Below are 5593 nucleotides of genomic sequence, written 5' to 3'. Positions count from 1 at the left end.
CCACCATAAGTGGGAAAAATTATAAATCTAAAGTTGTTAGAAGTTGTATATCAACCACTGTCTGTCATTCAGGCATGAAATGCCTAACAAATAAGGAGGTTACTTCCAGCCACACAGACAACTCCACTGGCAGGAAACTAGAGAGCCCAGAGTCCGACACGAGATACATACAGACACACACACACACACACACACACACACACACTCACACTCACACTCACACTCAGTCACACTCACACTCACAGTCACACACACACAGTACATCACAGTACAGCCTAAGAGCCCAGAGCCCGACATGAGACACAGACAGACACACAGACACACACAGAGCCTAAGAGCCCAGAGCCCGACCCGAGTGTGGAGGAAAACGCTGTTTGAAGTGGGCCTCGGATGCATTACGGTTGTTTTTTGTGCCTTATGTGTTCTTCTAGATGGAGAGCAAGGTGAACCCTCAGCATCCAAGGACAGCGACACCAGCACCACTGAAGGTAAAAGCACAGACCCAGCATGCCCTGGTATTAGACAGATATTAGAGAGGCATCGTTGTAGGCTCTGTCCTCCACAAACAAGGCCTCCGGTGCTCGTACACGCACGCTGCACAATCAGTCTCGGTCTGAGAGGTCTCATTCATTTGCGCGCTAGAAGCGGGTGCTGTTCTCCGGACGTCTTATTGTTCATTGTGTCAAAAGGCAAGCAGAGATCCTGCCTCTAAATTTGATATCAAAGAATGGGTGTCTCCTCCTCCTCAATTTGTAGCAATCCCGCGAGCTGCCTGCCACCCTTTGGAGAAAGCCGTCGAATTATCCACCCTTCTACGCTAGTTTTTAGTCTGGTGAGCGTCTGGATTGATTTTTTTTATTTCAGCGGATTGCCGACTTTCCTTTCCTTTTCCACCTGCACTCTCCTTTTCCTTCCCCTTCTCCTCCTCCTCCTCCTCCTCCTCCTCCTCCTCCTCCTCCTCCTCCCCCTCATCTGCCCGTCATCCCCGGCGGGGCTGGTTTGTGCCGTAGTAGGCTGCCAGGAATCATGGGGCAGACAGCTGTGTTCTATGCTAACACCCCTGGCTCTGTGCTCCAGTCTGAGGAGCTGTTGAGAGCAGGGCTCTGGCCAAGAGCACCGCTACTGGTACTGCTCCTGCTGCTGCTGCTGCTGCTGCTGCTCATGCCCTTACCTCACCCACTCACCCGGGGCACTGACATCTCCACGGCCACACCATACACAGGGCCACACAGGGTCACTAGGCTTAGGCTGGGGGAGGTGCTTTCCCATTCCAAGATCTGCATTAAACTATAGAGCTCGGAGCAGCGCTCATGTCCTGCCATGTCGCGTGCCATTCCACACTGATGATAGACAGTAGGTGTTGAGTGATGTCCAAAGGCATGTGCTTTCAGTGCAGATGCAGCAGAGCACAGAGAGTGAGATGGCCCACAGTCCTGCACCAGTGCAGAGGATTCATCAGAGTTTGGAGTCGAAAGTCTGAATATAGAGTCTGTAGATATCCTCAGTCCTGAGCTCTCAGAGTTCTCAGTGATCCAGGCACTGTGTGCGCAGCAGTGGACCCTCAGACACACATAGACACACACACACACACATAGACTCACACTCACTCACACACACACACATACACACACACACACACACAGTCAAAGTCTGAGAGCTGCCCGAGAGTGACGCCCAGGCTTTTTCTCACAGCTTGTGTAATTCTTTAACTCCTGCCACATCTGCAGTCTTTCTCACTTTGTCCTCTCCTCTTTCCCTCCTTCCTCTCTGCTCCCCTTCCATCTAATTGAAATGAAAGCTCAGGGCGAGGACTCGCAAGAACCCGAATTAACTCAAACAGACAGCAATCAGTCCAAAGGTAAGAGAGGAAATAGATTCTCTCTCATACACACACACACACACACACACACACACACACACTCACACATTCACACACACACAGACACACACAGAGAGACAGACACACACACACACGCACACACAGAGAGACAGACAGACAGACAGACAGACAGACAGACAGACAGACAGACAGACAGACAGACAGACAGACAGACACAGACACACACACACAGAGAGACAGACAGAAACACACACACACACTTTCTCCATTTCATTTTCTCTAAAAGTACTTTCTGTCCCTTGTTTATCTCTTCTGACCGAGATCGCTGTGTTCTTTCTCTCTCTGGCTGGAGGACACCTGGCATCTTCTCACTCCTCTGTTTGTGGCGCGTTGTACTTTTAACTGCCTCAGTATGAATATGCCAGCAGGCATTAAGATATGTGTGATAAAGTACCCCACCACACCAATATACGCAAACTGAATCAGTCAAACGCAAATGCACATGGACGTGACACATATTGCTACTGAAGGATAGAAGCCGATAAATCAGTTTTGAAAAGGCCTCTGCAAATTTTGCCATTTCCAGGCTCCTAATATCACATTTTACATTTTACATTTAAGAGGGTTGATATCCAGTGTGCCACTTTAACTAGATTATTTAGACAGACCACAGAAATGAACCAGAAGTGTATAACTTAAACTGAACCGACTTGAACGACTGAAAAAAACACAGCACATACATCATTTATAAGCCTCCTCGTTATCAGACCTGTAGACGAAGGCTGTGCAAAAAACACGGATCACTGAACCAGGTCTGTTTTCTGTCTTGTGTATTCCACTTGCCAGTCGGTAAACAGCTTGCTGTCATCACCTCATCAGTACGGCGGAGCACTGGGGTCCTAACATTTGCTCATCTGTTTTTACCACTTGGTATTTATCGCACATCATTAGAGACGAGTGTCATGGAGACGACTGGAGTGATTTGTAGAGAGCATGTTACGGGCCCAGCTGGTTGAGTATCTATCCAACTGTGCGTCGACTCAAATATCCACTGAATGGGCTTTTTAGAAATGGAGACTTACTGCGTTAAATTCAATGTCTTCAGGTTAGGTACTCTGTGGTGAATTACCACATGTACCAGCACAGATGTATTGTGTGTGTGTGTGTGTGTGTGTGTGTGTGTGTGTGTGTGTGTGTGTGTGTGTGTGTGTGTTTGTTTGTTATCTGATGGCTGTTGTGCTGTCCCTGTTTCCAGACGATGCCACAGAGCAGAAGAAGGAGCCGAGGAAGGAATTGGAAGACAATCAGCCTCAGATGGATGGCCGGCAAACTGTGTGAAGGCACACACACACACACACACACACACACACACACACACACACACACACACACACACACACACACACACACACACACACACACACACACACACACACACACACACACACACACTCACACCACACCAACTGTGTATCACACTGATTAAGGCCCAGGACCATGCTTCTAAATCACTAGTTTCCTATTCTATTCAACCCTTGTTGCTCTCTATCATGATGAAATGAAATGAAATAACTATGAGATATACCTATATGTAACGTATTTCCTGAACAACTGTATAAATGAACATATCAGAGATATTGAGGTGCGGGTGGGCGGGGTTTACTGGTCATACCTCACTGAGATGCTGCTTGAATACTCCCATAATCCATTGGGGCATCCTAGTGCTGGAATTCTATGGTTTCATAGTCTGCCACAGGAGAGCTTGAGAGGAAGACTATATCCATGCCACTTTTCCTCCACACACTTGACAAGCCCACATACTAAGAGGCCAACACAAGTGAATAGAGCAAGATTAGTAATTGTTTAAATATAACTGACAAATGTTAGGCTTATACGTCATGAATTGTGCTCATTAAGTAACACTACAGTTGATGCTGACAAGGCCTAGTAAGGCTGATACCAGTTTTAGTTCTACCTTTGTTTCCTAAGTGTGAGTGGACTTTGAAACCAAGTGAGTGGGCTTTTAGACCAAGTTATTTACCAAGTGATGAAAAGATGGAAAAGGTACACATCAGACAGCACTAACTGTTTATCATTTCTCTTCAAGTGTTTTTCATCTGACTTCTGATGCTCCGCCATCGCAGCTTAAGTTCCACTCAGCTCAGCTCTGGCCCTGATAGGGGCCGCACGTGTGTGATGTAGTCTGCTTTGAAACACCTCAAAAACCGCGCTGATAAAAAAAATTCAAAAAAATCTCTGGAAAGGGCATTGATCACGGCTGATCTTCAAAGCCACCGTGACTTTGCAAGAGCTTATTAAAGAGGAATACATTCATCTCATCTGCTTGGCGGCTCCGTTTAGATGCGTCTTTTAACAAATTAGTTCTTTCAGGGTGTAGTTCCTAGTGCATGCCAGCATTTGTTTTCAAACTTTAATCCTCCACTCTGCATAATTACTCTTTTTTCTGTCGATATTTTTCACCTGACTGTCTCAAGACTGTCTCAAGAATCTGCCTTATTTCACATAACAACACATGATCTCAAACCAGGGGTGTTTGAATATATCATTTTGGATGAGGGCCATTGATCAATTCTGGTGGTGGATGCGGTGATTGTTATTTTCTTTTTAACTAGCAAAAAAAAAAACATTAACTTTTATTTTTCTTTCTCTCAAAAAAAAAAAGATTAGTTCCTGTGAATGGTGCCATACAGTACATTAAATGAGAATCAATTAAACGATGCCTTCATACTTTGATGTTTGCTTTGCTAAACAAAACTATCAATAAAGATTCAAACCGTTGTTTCCCTGGCTGGCCTGTGTTTTATGCCATTATCATTGTGTATCATCAGGTGTCTTTATCTCTGTATTTCTGTGTAAATTTCACTTGTGCAATGACTGGTGGTCCTGCTGATAGAAGAAGCTGACTGGATATAGTTTCTAACCGAGTTGAAATAAAAAATTACTTAATGAATGAAGTGACTTCATGAAAAGTTTGAAAAGGACATAATCCTGTAATGTGTCCATGAATTGTCCCATTACATATCCACTAAGCCTGATGCAAGAGGTATCTGCATGAGGTAGATAGTGTTAGAGGTAGAGCAATGCAGGCAATGAGCTTGCACCTTGTCCAACTCTGGCATCTGTATTCAAATATAATAGAGACCAATATTGCACATGCCTTTTGTGAGAAGCTGAACATTCAGTGTCACATTTGGTGTCAGAAGTGGGATTCTGTGGCGCCCTAGAGGAAACTGGAGAGAAGAGGTGGAAGAAGAGGTGCGAGGCGTGGACGAGGTAGAACACAGGCTCGTGGCACGTGGCACAGGATGGACCAACGGCTAGGCCGGAGTGACGAGAAGGAGGGCGATGGCCCTGAGGAAGTGCTACAAGGGGCAGAAGGTGGAACACTGGACACGGTAGAGCGGAGGCATGATGAGAAACCAGGTGATATAGCCGGGTTATACACCCTGCTGGAGAAGACACTGAAGTCCCAGGAACGGGATGCTAGTAAGCAGGAGCAAAGATGGCGAAGTGTGCAGATCCAGCTAAACCAGCTCCGTGATGACGTTGAGCAAAACCGGCCACCACGTCAAGCATCTCCGCCGCCTCAGCAAGGTCTACAGTCACCACTGCAGCCTCAGCAGGATCTACAGCCACAGCCGCCGCAGCCACAGCCAGATCAGCCGCCACCACTGCAGCATCAGCCCCAACCGCCAGGTAATGCACACCTGAATAGAGATGGCGCAGCTCCAG

At 46.5% G+C, this 5593-nt stretch overlaps 1 long non-coding RNA gene across 1 annotated transcript; it reads left to right on the top strand.

The window, feature by feature from the left end:
* The first annotated feature begins 411 nt into the window (after positions 1-411).
* Positions 412-4058, top strand: LOC116223229. Its single transcript, XR_004164983.2, has 3 exons — positions 412-488; positions 1799-1858; positions 3096-4058. It is a non-coding gene; the product is annotated as an uncharacterized LOC116223229 (long non-coding RNA).
* The last annotated feature ends 1535 nt before the right edge of the window (positions 4059-5593 follow it).

Source organism: Clupea harengus, chromosome 13, assembly GCF_900700415.2.
Source record: "Clupea harengus chromosome 13, Ch_v2.0.2, whole genome shotgun sequence".
In the NCBI taxonomy this organism is placed as follows: Eukaryota; Metazoa; Chordata; class Actinopteri; order Clupeiformes; family Clupeidae; genus Clupea; species Clupea harengus.
This window is presented reverse-complemented; position numbering and strand designations above follow the sequence as displayed.